This window comes from Eulemur rufifrons, chromosome 18 (assembly GCF_041146395.1).
Source record: "Eulemur rufifrons isolate Redbay chromosome 18, OSU_ERuf_1, whole genome shotgun sequence".
NCBI classification, from domain to species: domain Eukaryota; kingdom Metazoa; phylum Chordata; class Mammalia; order Primates; family Lemuridae; genus Eulemur; species Eulemur rufifrons.
In genome coordinates this window covers 51,895,148-51,909,117 of record NC_091000.1, presented here as the reverse complement: position 1 = coordinate 51,909,117, position 13,970 = coordinate 51,895,148, and positions in this window count along the sequence as shown.

The window sequence follows — 13,970 nt, the reverse complement described above, 5'->3', positions numbered from 1 at the left end:
AGAGTAGCTGTACCATTTTACACTCCCACCAGCAATGTATGAGTGATCCATTGTCTCTGCCTCTTTGCCAGCATTTGATGTCGTCACTATTTTTTATCTTAACCATTTTGATAGGTGTGAAGGAATATCTCATTATAGATTTAATTTATGTTTCCCCCATAGCTAATGATATTGATGAATACATGAACCATCTTTTCACATGTTTATTTGCCATCCATATAGCCTCTTTGGTGAAATATTTGTTAATGTCTTTTCCCTGTTTTCTAATTGAAATTTTTAAATCTATGTTTATAAGACAGATTATACAAAGCACAACCCAAATAGCTATCAAGAACATTTAAGAAAAATATCCCAAGAAAGATCTCCCTAGACTTGAGAAATACTATTAGATAAATAAATTGAGTCAACTGATGGATGTAGATGGATGTTTTGCAACAACTGAGTAAAAGGAGGAATTTTCAGCTTTTTGTGGTTCCGATTCTCTTGTCAATAGCTTGGGCTTCAAAGTCTTTCATGTTGGCCTGGATTTGCACTTGGCTACTGTGTCAATTCTGCCTAATCTAGCATATGTCTGCTGTGTGACAGGTGTGTTCCAAACCCCCTTCTCCTGTGACAAGACTTTCCTGTGGCTTCAAAGTGATTCCACTCTTACTTAGCTTGTACATCTGATTTTACTATTACTTCTTATAGTCCTTTTCCTCTTAAAATTTTGCCTTGTATTTTGCAACAAAATTTCTTCTGTGTGTATTTTATAGACTATACTTAAATGGCCAAATCTCTTTCATACTATGGAAGTTTAATAAAATATAAATAATTGACATAAAAAATAGCTTTGGAGCCACTTTCCCAGGTTCTGTGCTCTTTCCTCTTCTGTCCACTCCCTTGATGAGTTTAATTCTGAAGCGTATCAATGGGTTCCTTAAACAGGTCTTGTGGACCAAATTATTTTGTTTTTCTGTAGAGCTTGGGAATTTGAGATAATCTGTCTGCACGATTCTATAGTGCTTGCCTCTGTCACTCCAGGAGTAAGACTAAGTGTCAGAGTTATCTTAATGGAAGGATAAGAAAGAAACAGTCTAGAGACAGAGCAGAAAACCTTTCTAGTAGGTAATGAAGTTGCTTCAGACCGCAAGGGGTCATCCGAACATTTCCTTAGAGGATGCATTTCTGACCACGTGATAGGGTAGACCAAAGCCCAAGGCCTAAAGACAAAAGGACCTGAATTTGTGCCCTTGTTCTGCCATTACTAACTTAGTAGAATGAGGCAGATTACTTAACCTCTCTGAGCCTCCACTTAATTATTTGTGAAAATGAGGTCATAATTCCCATATTACCTTCCAGAATGGGTTGTTGCAAGGATCAAATAGGATAATGTAATGCGTTTGTCAGTGATAAAGCTCTACACAAATGTAAGCTGCTAGTATGTTTATAATAATTATACTCCTCTTCCCCACAACTAAAGCAAACACAACCTGGAAGAGAAACAGTCATTTTCATAGAATGAGGTCAAATGATCGCTATAAGTTTCCCAAAGGAGAGAACAACCCCTAAGCATTATTGTTTTCTTAGATGTGATTTTAATTTTGTTTGGTGGGCAAGACACTGCTGAAAGAATGTATCAACAAGCAATAATTGCACTTCAGTTAGGCTGCAATATGGCCACTGAGCAAAGCTTCTCAGAGACTTAAAATTGAGTTGCTTTAGTAGTATTCCAGTCTTACCCATTTAAATTCTAGTTTTAAAGATGTGTTATGAATCAACTTGCCAGTCAAAGCCTTGCCGGGGGTCATGTTTGTCCCCACTCTTGTCTTTAATCATCAGCTAGATTAGCCTCCTGGTCTAGTATAGAAGCCAGACAGACCTAGGTTTGTACAGGGGGTGCTATTAACTGTGTGTGACCTTGGACCAAAGAGTGGATCCCTCTTTTTGTGTGTAGTATAGATTCAAATGCAATTGTTAATTTACCACTTAACAAATAACCTTCCAATCATTTGGATTTCTGTTTTAAACCATAACTTTATAGTATACAGTAGACACAGGATAATTGGTATCTCTGTAAATCGAGAAGTTCACAGAAAAGGTCGATGAGGGTCTGCTCAGCAGTCAAATTATTTTGTTCTAAAATAGGTCATTGGTAACAGCCAGTTTAGGTTTGCATGAAATTAAAAGCCAGTTTGCATGCGTGCAGTTCTTTACCCTAGAACTTAGTTTGGGCAATGTACTTTTGTGATTTAGGATAATTACAAAGTCTCAAGGCTGCTGTGAGGATCAGATGAGATTAATGTATGAGAAAATGCTTTAGAAATTGTTATGCGCGATGCAAACTTTGTTGTCAGTTTTACAGGTGATAGTGGAGGAGGAGGTGGTAACAGAAGGGAGAGGATGTGTTTGTTAAGCTTGAAAACTTGTCTTTAGGAATATTTCCTGTTAGTCACTGGACAGTGTTAGAAAACAGATTTTTTAAAACTTTCATTCTAGACTCCATATGTATCACCACCCTACTCTTGGAACACACAGCCTTGAATTGAAACACTGTGTACCTTACATTCTAGCAATTCAGTTGTATATGGTGACATTGATAAAATTGTCCCTTAAATCTGGGAGAACCAATGCAATGACTTCAGCCAGCATAATGGGGAGAATCTTAACTTAATGGAAACCTAGCCAATGATTAGATTAGGTGACAGGAAGAAGGTCAGATGGATTATGGAAAAATGAGGAAGGAAGTGAATTGAGTCATTATGCTTTTAGTTACAGTATATTTTTACAATTGATTCTGTGGGTGGTATGTTGTTTAATTCATTACAGCTTTCAAGGACCAGTTTCAGAGTAAAAGGCATGAATGATTGAAGCTCTAACCAAACTCTAATCCCAGCTACTAGAAAGTGATGACTTTCTTATGTCTTTTAATCTGAAATAGATTATGGCTTTCCTGTAGCTTTGGGCTCCTCAAACGTTTATTACCTTTAAAATACCAATGGCTTATTTCACTCTCTTTGCAAACTTCTAAAGTGGTTGCTTCCTGCCCTTTAATATAAGTTATTGGTGTTTTTAAAAATGTGCATATGTTTTAAATGAGAATTACATTAGAAAATTTGATGTTGGAAGCTTGTCCCTCTTTTATGAAGAATAAAAAATTGAATCTGATCATAATTACAATATATAACCTTTGGAAAACCTTATTACTTTTGTTTATCTTACTTGTATCTGATGGTATTATCAATTACTGTATACAGTCATTGCCCTGAAAAAGAGAACGCTAAGGAATTTATTAAGTAAGATACCGTATTTTTCCTTTTGTGATTGATATCCTGTAGTTTCTACCTGAAGTCAGGCTTGTGAACGATCTTTGCTGGCTGGTGAGTGCGGCTGGGTGAAGAGCACATCTCTCTTTCTTTCCTCTGCTTGCTGGGCAGCTAGTTTTGCCTCACGAATTTCTTCCTTTCTTTCCCTATAATTCCTAGATAGTCATTAATTCACGGGTGTATAAGCAGCCTACAGCTTTTTAAAAGAGACCAGTGAGTGTTGGTTACTCTGGGGTGTGGAGTTAATATTATTCTCATTTTTGGATTTAGTCTATAGTTTGACTGAAAAGCTTCCAAGTAGCTTTCTCTGTCCACCCTATTTAAAACAGCAACATTTCCACTCCCCTTTCTCCCCTGCTGCATTTTTCTTCGTGGCACTTAAAACTATCTGACGTTACACTAAATACTTATTTGCTGACTTTATACTAGAAAATAAGCATTGTATGGCAAGGACTTTGGCTCCATCCATTCAGATGAGCACTGTGCCTGCCATATACATATTTGTTGGATTAATTAATTTATGTAATCCTATGAAACACAACCAGCCAATGAGATGGTTTTCCAAATAGTTAGGCTAAATCATCAAGCCTAGTTCAGGTTCTAAACTTGGTATATTTGCAACCACGCTCCTTTGTCTCTGGCCTCAGTATCACTATCTTTTGTTGCATGGGAGAAGAAACTCCCAAAGAACATTATTTTGGGAGGAAGAGAGGCAAATGAGTCTGGGTGTCAGGTTATCAAGTAAATATTGGAACAATTTATAGCCTATGATTTGGAATGTTTATTTTGTTTAAATGTGTATTTGGTCTGACCTTGCAGTTAGAATTACTTAGGAAGTTGCCTAAGTGTTAATGAATGTTTATAATTTAGACTGTAAGCTGAAAGCACTTAAAATATAAATATTTAAGCCATATGTTAAAAAATAACTAGAGCTTTTGCAGCTATTTTGGATTGTGGAGGGAAATTGCCTGATTTATTGACAAGAGCTGAAAGTTTAGAGTCCTGGGTTCTATTTCCATTCCTGCTTTTGACAGCACTTCACAAAATGCCTATGTTTAATAAATGTTTAATAGTACAGTATTAATGCTTTTAAAAATAATGCCTTTATATTGCTTAGACTTTTTTGTGCTCCCGTCCAGCTTTGTTGATATTTTGTTAGCATTTTCTTCAAGATTTTCTTTCTTTTTTTTAAAAACCTATTAAGCACATGCGTGCATGCGTGGTGTGTGCATATGGGTGTGCACGTGTGTATTGGTGGGGAGTTTGATTCCACCTTCTCATCAGTGCCACCTTAGTTCATTTTTCTACTTCACATTTGTATAAGGTTCACCTGAAAAAACAAACTAATGTGGTACTTAAAATATTAAATAGTATAACTGGACCTAATGTAGCCAGTGTAATTTACAAAGAACAAAAATAAAGACCAACTAGACAGATTTTGAAGGGGAATGTTGTTTCAAATGAAAGTAACCAAAGATGAGAGGCTCCTCGAAAACAGAGAAGCTGGACCCCGATAAATCTTGAAAGAAGGCAACTAGGCACAAACAAGGTGCCTATTTAAAGAAACTCCATTTACCACCATTAGTGTTATCAGGGCTTTTATGTGAGACTTCTTTCTGTCTGTGGTGTGTTTGGTGAATTTTTAACTGAACAGGCTTTACAATTGGAGCAATGGAATAGACTATAAACAACAGCTAAAACCACTTCCGAATTCCAAAGGCCTGACTCAACTCCATCTCCCTGGGCTCTTTCTCTGCTCTCAACTCTCTGCTGGGCTTTCTTGAGGTGTGGTCCTGGGACCACCAGCATCCGATCACTCTTGGCACTTGATAAAACTGCTAATTCCTGGCTTCAGCTGTAGACCTGCTGAATCAGAAACCATTGGGGAAGAGTTTTGAAATCTTTATTTCTAACAAGCACCTTTCAGGTGATGCTTAGGCACATTAAAGTTTGAGAACCTCTGGCATATTCCTAGTTTAGAATTGTCCCATCTTTTAAGGTAGCAGCTGATTTTGTATCTTTTTCTGGACCATGTTATACTGTGAGTGGAGGGAAGAAAACCAAAATATGGAGAAAGATTGCCCTTTTTTTTTCTTCTGGCTCCAGTTACTTAATCAAGGTTTTAGGAGGAACAGAGAACCCACACACTCATTTCTTCAACGTGCCTGCTCTTTAGTGGAATATCCAAAACTACTAGATTTTTAACGTATTGATGTACATTAACAAGGAAAACCTCTATAGACATTAATGAGAAGTTCTGTGAGCTCAGCAAGATCAAGCCACTGGTTCACATTACCACTTGGGTGAGGGTGTTCTCTGGGTGACCAAGCCAGATGCATTTAATATTCAGGGTGAGTTGGGGCCGAATTTCAGTGTTGGGTGAGATTGAGGGCTTTTTAAAGTAATTGACTGATGTGGAATCTTCTCCCACATAGACGTATATGGCGGATCTCGGAAGAAAGTTGAGTGGAAATACTGCTAAAGGTTCTCATATGGAATATATGTGGTTAAACCTTTGTGATAGTTGTTTAATGAAAAATCACAAGGGTCTCAGTCTTCCAATGTGTGAGATGCATGCAGTAATGCAAGAGTATGATCTGCTTGAGCCTTTCAGGGATAGGGTCAGGGGAAATACTTATAAACCCCTCAGTAAGGAATTCTGGAGGCTTCAACTAATCATGGAAAAACTGAGTTTTTGTTGTGTTGCATTGGGCACCTGTGATGAAAGAAAAAAAAGCAGTTTCATTGGTTTATTTAAGTCAAAAGAGAAGGTTCATGTGCACAGCTTCCATTGCATCATTCATAGAGTGTGTGGGAACTTTGCAAATCAGGTTGCCTGCATGATGTGATGGAGAGAGTGATTAAGTTCACACAGCGAACTTTCTCTGTGTTCCTGCCCTTAACCATTGCCAGTTTTTGGGAGATTACAAAGTCAATGCACAGTATGGAGAATTAATTTATTTTGATAGAGACAGATGGCTAGGTCATGAAAATTTGTGGAAGTGCTTATTCCTCGTAAACCAAGAAACAAAAAGCCATGTTTATAACCTCAGACATTTTAACAGAACAGACCCATGGTTTTTTCACCCCCTTGCTCTGTGGTTTGTTGTTTTTTGTTTCCAGGATGGGTAAAGAACCAGGTTGTAGAGGTTTTCTGGAACACCTAGGTGAGGATCTACCTGGGTCCTGGGTGTTGGAGAACTAGCTCCTGCTCAGCTAGAAGAATGGTTAGACAGCTGCATATTGATGGGAGCTATGGAGAAATCAGTAAATGCCCAGCACTCCTAAGGGGGGAAAATGCTCCAGTTTTCTATGTTTTGACTTTAGCTCTTATTGCTGGGTTTTCAGACTTTTTGAGAGGCATAGTCTGAATAAGATTAGCCAAAGCAGCATCGTAATTGAACAAGTAACAGCTATTGGGACAACCAAATATAATTAACTTTGATGTTTTAGAATTCCTTTTCCATTCTTTGATTGGTTTGCTTGTGCTTTGATCCTTAATGATGTGTGCACAAGGAATTACACTAGAAGAGAAATGTCTGTGTTCATATTAAATATTACCAGACCATTCTTTTTGTGGAGTGCCGGGGCATTTTCACCTCATGAAAAGATGGATGGGTAAGGAACACGCTGTACTCTGCCAAGTATGTTTTCAGTAACAGCCAGTAACATCACCAATTCAGGGTCAGAATAAACTCTGTGCCATGGATTAGACAAATATTCGATATTTGTGATGTTAGGAAATGGGGTAGAGTAGGAAGGTGGACTCAAAAGATAATATTAAGTGAAAATAAACTTACATCAATCTTGAAGCAAGCTTACTCTTACTTATCTGTATATAATTTTGCATATGGTATTCCGGACTTGGGGAATAGTTGGAAATTTACTGCGTTTTCATATTACTGCAACTTCTTTCTATTCCCTTTGTTCCTGTAAATTTGAAGATAATATAAAAACGTTATCTGTTACTAAGGAATCAGAAGATACATATTGTGGTTCTCTGGTCACTTGCTATTTGTGTCACTTTGGGGAAGTCATTTAATTTTCCAGAACCTCAGTTTTTCCCATCTGTAAAGTGGGTATGCCTACTTGATGAGTTGCTATGGGGTTAAATGAGCTATATATATGTGGAAAGGCCTTTGAAACCTGAAAGTTCTTTATAAATAGGGTTCTATAATTATGCACACACAGAGAAACAGCAGCCTAGACTAAGCAGAATAGCATACCTGCTGCTTTTTCAAAGTATTACCATTGATTCCCCAAATAAATACTTAAGGAAAGTTCCCTTTTTTAGGTACTCACATCTCACATTAGTCTCCTTTTACTCATCTTGTCTTTATCTCTTATTTTGGAACCTTGGGACATTAGGTGACAGACCAACTGTTTTATGGAGTATACTGAGAAACTGTTTGAAAATTATTGCAGGCTCCGGGAAGCCATGGTCACTTAGTAGAAGCAAATACAACTTTCTTTTTCTATTCTTTCTGTTTCTCTCTTTTCTTCTTCTCCCACTTTTTTGAGCATATATTCTTAAATTCTGTATATTAGCCCAGATTTTTAGGTCGAATTGTGGTTACAGGAATTTGGATCCATTTTGTCCAGAAAATAATATTTTGCATTTTAGGTTCAAGACAGATGAGCCGATTTATAAACATGTATCTAATCATTCTTGGCATTTGAGGCTTAGGAAGTTGGATAAATATTGCTGTTTGTTCTGACCGTGCACCCATTATGTATGTTGAAATCAGGTTCTCCTGCAGTTCTGTTTGCATGCTTACATCTCTTTGATCATTGCCTGTGAGTTGATTTAGGAAGGTTATTTGAAGCAATTGCTTCTGTTGAGTTTGCTTGTTGACTTCATTGCAGACACTTTTCATGTAAGAATTATTAACCTCTCATACACACGACACAATCCTTGCAATAAGTGTGTGCTAAGTATGAGATTAGCACGCTGGTGTTGAGAAATACTCCCCCACCTTGTTTCTTTAAATATATTTTGTTGTTTTGTTCTGTGTGGCATCAAATTTATACTTGTCCTTTTCTCTTAGAGACAAGATGTGGGAAGGAAAAGACAAGATCATAACATAAAGAATTGAATGTGTTTCTCAATCTTCACATCCTTAACTGGTTTCTTTGATGCAGTTTTGAGTTTGTTCTAAAATGTTAGGGGAGGAAGGAAGGCAACCAGCGATAATCAAAGGGGAAGAAAGATCAGGGTAGGACTCGGTGACATTTGAGGGTAAGTTGTGGAGCTGTTGCAAGAGTTATTGCTGCCTGTGACTGTTTGGCCTGGCTACATGTCAGAGCCATTAACTTCAGAATAACAGAGCCTTTAAGAGAATGTACTCTTTTAGAAAACTCCTCATTAATTTAATTTATGGAAGGGGAGGGGAGTTGAGGAGCAAGGAGCTAGAAGCATGGTGTTTCAACAGTGCCTGGAGTTTAGATTAAAAAAAAAAAACACACACACATACACAAAACCTGAAAATGCTGGATTATAGGAAAGATTTTTTTTAAAATCCCCAGCTCTGTCTCTGGTGGTCTTAGAGGCTGGTCCTGCTTGGGAAAGAACTGCCTCCTCGGTGATGGCTTTTGGAGCTCAACCCCTAACATGGATCACAGCTGGGAAATCTTCAGCTCTAATTAAGTTTTGGCTTGTTTTGATTCTCTTCCAGCCTTGTGGTTGAATAGCTTTGTGTATATAGCCTTTTGCTAACAACTTTTCCCACAGTCGGGAAAACCTACCTCTGCAGTGTTGATCCTTACCTGGAAGTCGTTGGCTACCATCTTACAGGAAGTGGCTAACTTGTGTACATGCCACTCCCTCTTACTTCCTTGCCTCCTCCCACAGCTTTCACCATATTTGGGAGTGGAAGGAACTAGGCTATCATTACTCATAGAAGAATGGGAAAGACTGTGGTGTCTGGGTCCAGAGAGCCTTGAGAACATGACAGGATTGGCCATTCCACCTTCTCTTAATTATCTTTTGCTCTGTGCTCCTCTGCCAGGATAGAAGAGATAGGATGAGATAGATGGAGACAGAATTTATTAAATAAATCATTCAAAAATACTTGTTAAGCCTACCTACTATTTGCCATGTGCTAAGACCCAGAGGAGGGAAGAATGTTATCATGGTGAGTCATTGCAAGGCAGTGGTGGTATTGCCATGGTGCTGTGTATGCAGTACCATGACAGCAGAGAGGAAGAAGCCCAGTGTTTGTCTTGGGAAGGTCAAGGGAAAACTATTGAGGAAGTGGCATTTTGGCTGAGAATTACAGAGTAAATGCACATTTGTAAGGTTTTACAGTCAAAGTAGGGTGTTCATGTGGAAGGAGTATCATGGAAAATGGTACAGGGGAATGTCTTATTCATGGAAATTCAAATAGTTCACTATTTTTGTAAAAGTCATTTGTTCATTCATATAATACCTATTTATTAAGTCCTTACTTTGTATTATTATATCAAGCACTGTGCTAGGTACCAGGAGTAAAACTGGTGAACAAATCAGATATTCAATAGCATTTTTTGATGGATTGGATGTCTCACGTTAGAGGTCTCAAGGCATCTGACGTGAACAACTAGGTAGATAGTGGTCCATTTCCTGAGCAAGGAGGAGACCCAGCTTTGAGCAGGAACAAGGGTGGGATGGTGTGAGTGGCAGATGATAAAATGATTGGGCTAAGCCCCTTTGAGATATCTAAGGGAGATGTTAGGTGGGTGGTTGGATTTACAGCTTTGGAGTTCAAAGCAGAGGTCTGGGTGGGAGACACAAGTTTGAGGAGATGACAGTGTATAGGTGATAGTTGAAGCTGTGGGCGAGTCTGACCAGGGAAAGAACAGAAGCTAAGAAAGGAAGAAGGCCCATGAGCCAGGCTCCTGCCTCAGCAGTTGGTGGTCAGGTACAGAGGGATGAGCTTGTCAAGGGTACCAAGAGTAAGGAGGGAATGACAAGGCAAGGGAATCAGGAGGGCCTGTTGCTGTGAAAGTCAACAGAAGAGAGGATTAAGAAGGAGAGACCAACTGCAGCCAAAAGATGAGGAAAGCCAAATGTCCAATGTATTTAGAGACATGAAAGGTCACTGTCACTTTAATTAGAGTTGTTCATGTAGGGTGATTAGAGTGGATATTAGATTGGGAGATGAAGTTGTACACTCTGGTGGTGTTTTGGAAACTCATGCAATACTTTCTTTCTTTCTCTCTCTTTTTCTATTTTTTTTTAGAGACAGAGTCTTGCTCTGCCACCAGGCTAGAGTGCAGTGGCACAATCATATCTCACTGCAGTCTTGAACTCTTGGGCTCAAGTGATCCTCCTGCCTCAGCCTCCCCAGTAGGTAGGGGTACAGTTGCATACCACCCCATTGCCCAGGTCTGGTCTTGAATTCCTGGCCTCAAGCAATTCTCCTGCCTCGGCCTCCAAAGTGCTAGGATTATAAGCATGAGCCACTGCGCCCAACCCTAAATGAAAAATTTTGATGGAACATAGCAATGGGAGACATAGGAGAGAGGCATTATTAAAAAGTAAAATGATACAGTGTAGTGCTCACATTTGAGAAATAAAAGAAAATAAAGAGAGATTAAAGATGATGAAAGATGGTTTCTGGCTGGGTAGGTGGTGGTGTCATTCATCTAGTTGGGGAATTCAGGAGAGTGGGTGGCTAGGCTGTGACTCTTGGTTTGCGCATGCTGACATTTAGTTTCCTGTTATACCTACAAGTGGAGATTTGTGTATATACATATGTGATTTAGTTTAGGGGAGGAGTCTTCTAGAGATAAGAATTAGAGAATCATTCATAAATAGGGGTGGTTGAAGCTGTTCAGATAGTAGAGTTTGTCCCCCAGGGATTGTACAGAACTTTCATTAATGGATATATATGTGGGCTTGGCTTTTTTTCTCTCTGTTTTCTAAGCAAATTTTACTCCCATAATATTCAGGCCGCCTTTTAGGTACGATAGTTTTGATTCCTGAAGACAGAAAGACTTGAAAAATCAGAAAAAGAGAATGTAGTTATGTATGTTTGCTGAATAAACTTAATTGGCGTATAGTGTGGGAAACCCATAAGCCTTCTGATATGTAACGTGTCTCTTGTTTTGCTGCTCTGTCCAGCCTTGGGAACCAAGGATGTGCCTGAAAGAGACTAATCACATGGTCTATGATATGGTAAATAAGGTTATTTGAAAATAGTCGCCAGTCTACAAAATCAGCACAGCTTATAGATATTGCATATGTGAGACCTATTGATTCATTAAGACCCAAATCAATTGGTTTTTACTTGCCTTTGCATTTTCTTTCCCTAAAGTGTATACATACCCTAGCCTTTGAAATGTTCATCATTTGTTTGGGTCGAGGTATCTTCAATAATGAGAGTCTAGCTTTGTTGTCTAATAGCCATTTCCCATGCAAGTCCTTCCTTTTCACTCATTCACATTTGAACTTACAAATAATATGTAAAATTAAACACAAATAGACTGATGTCATTGACCTCTGCATGTCAAAGATCTTTCTGTTTTGTCTCTCTGTCATTACAAGAAGTGGAACTATTACGCTTTTCCTTACATGAACTCTTCCAATTTCTCTCCTTCCTCTGATACTTCAGTAACAAATTTGGCAAGTGCTTTTTAGAATATGCTTCTTAGTCAACACTAAATGCCTTTCATTAGAAGTCTTCAATTCCAGCCCTCACAATGGTTTTCACTGTTGGTGATTTCACTTTTATGGCTTAAAATCACAAAGTTCTAGGCTCTGGGAACTGACTTCATAGGGGAGAGTCAACGTATTTAAAAGCATTTTTGCAGTGCCAGCTGTGGCTAATGTGTCAGCGTTTCCATCATCGTAATTCCCAACATTCGAGGGTGTATAACAAGACTGTTAAATTTCACCACAAACTGAAGCTTGGTATGCAGGAGTTGAGCCTGGAGCGAACTTTTTCATTTTTTTTTTTTTTTAAATGGAGTTTCTCTATAAAGCCACTACTAAAGAAGCAAAGCTAGTGATTATTGTTGTTATAGTGCCTCAAACTGGTTGATTTTACTTAATATTGCAGGGACATTAGGCTGTAATATAAACCAATCACTCTAGGAGTTTGGGGGGAAGAAAAGAATATGAATGTGAGTGAAATTTAATTTTGAAGGGTGTCTGTTTAAACATTAGAAAACATTTTCTTCTCAATTTTAGGATCATTTTCAAGGCTTGTTTATCTAAATGCCCTGCAGGGAAACAAAAATGTTTGGGGCCCATGATAATGAACTCAATAAAAATGCTTCAGACCTGGAGCACGTCCCTTTCCTCCAACCAGAGCAAGAGAACTGCTACGCATGTCGATGAGGGTTCGGGGCAACACGGACACACCACAGAGATGGCACTATCTTGACTGAATAATGTCCTTTCATTCCCATGTCAAGTTGATCCTGAAGGGCCACTGTAGGGAGAGCAGATACCTAGAGATTTTTTTTTTTTTTTTGCAGTAATGATGATGAATTTCTGTGGATACATCCCTGTTCTCTGGCTCCAGCCTCCCCTGTGACTGGTAGGAAGCATATGCAAGATGCTAATTTGAGTTAAGCACAAAATCTATGGCCCTGAGACAGAAACAGCATGATTCACATATGGATGAACCCATGGCTCTGGCCTCTTTAGTACTCCGTGCTTAAATCACCTAAATTATTTAGCTCATGGGTTAATGGAATGAAAGCTAAAGATAACCTTGTGAGAATCAAGCCAGCCAGTCTTGTCCTGTCACTGTGACATTGTTCCCGGATATTCATCCCGTTCTCCTTCCTCTCTTTACCTCGGGTTGACCCTTATTGCCTTATTCTCTTAATCTTCATCACCTCATCTGAATGTATTTTCTTCTCTTCTTTCTTCCTTACTCCAAATAATTCAGACTCAGGAACTATCTGTAGAGATCCTGCTAAGTACTAGGGGATGAGCTCAGTTTTCACATTATGCATTACAAAATTTGAGTGGATGAACTCAAATTTGTAGATATTAAAATAATGTATCATTTGTATAAATGATCTAATGCATGTGTGTGTATATACACACATAGATAACATATATGTATGTGTGTATATATATTTGTAACCTAACTGCAGATGTCTCTGCACCTTAAATAAATACTGAGTTATGCTGCTCAGGTTGCAATGTTGCAAAAACCTGTAATGAATTAGAAGAAGGTGTTCCTTCTGGCTTCAGGGCATGTGGTTCGACAAGCAGGTGAGGGCTGGCTGTGTGTCCCCACTCACTCCCTTGGTTCCGCACAATTATGTAGGATACATCTTACACAGCCCTATGAGGTAGCCCTGAGAATATCATTGATTGGTATTAATATTGTTTTCAATGTGTGAATTTTTCCTTTATTACCCAAAATGTGACCCCACTTTTAAGAAAAGTATCACAAATACTCAGCGGATAACAAAGTATTGTTGATATGATGCAAACTTCTTTCATTTTATATTTGAGGATATATCTGAATTATTAGACTATTAGATTAGGCAAATGATAGGAGGAATTCTTTGTGCAGAAAACTGGCTGTATTACAGTGTGATGATTTGTTGACAAAGATTAGCCAGGCCTCTGAATATGACCTGTGGTTATTTTTTCCCTCCTCAGTAATTCAGAAGATAAGTTTCAAGCAGAGATGTATGAATGTCATGACTAGACCCCTT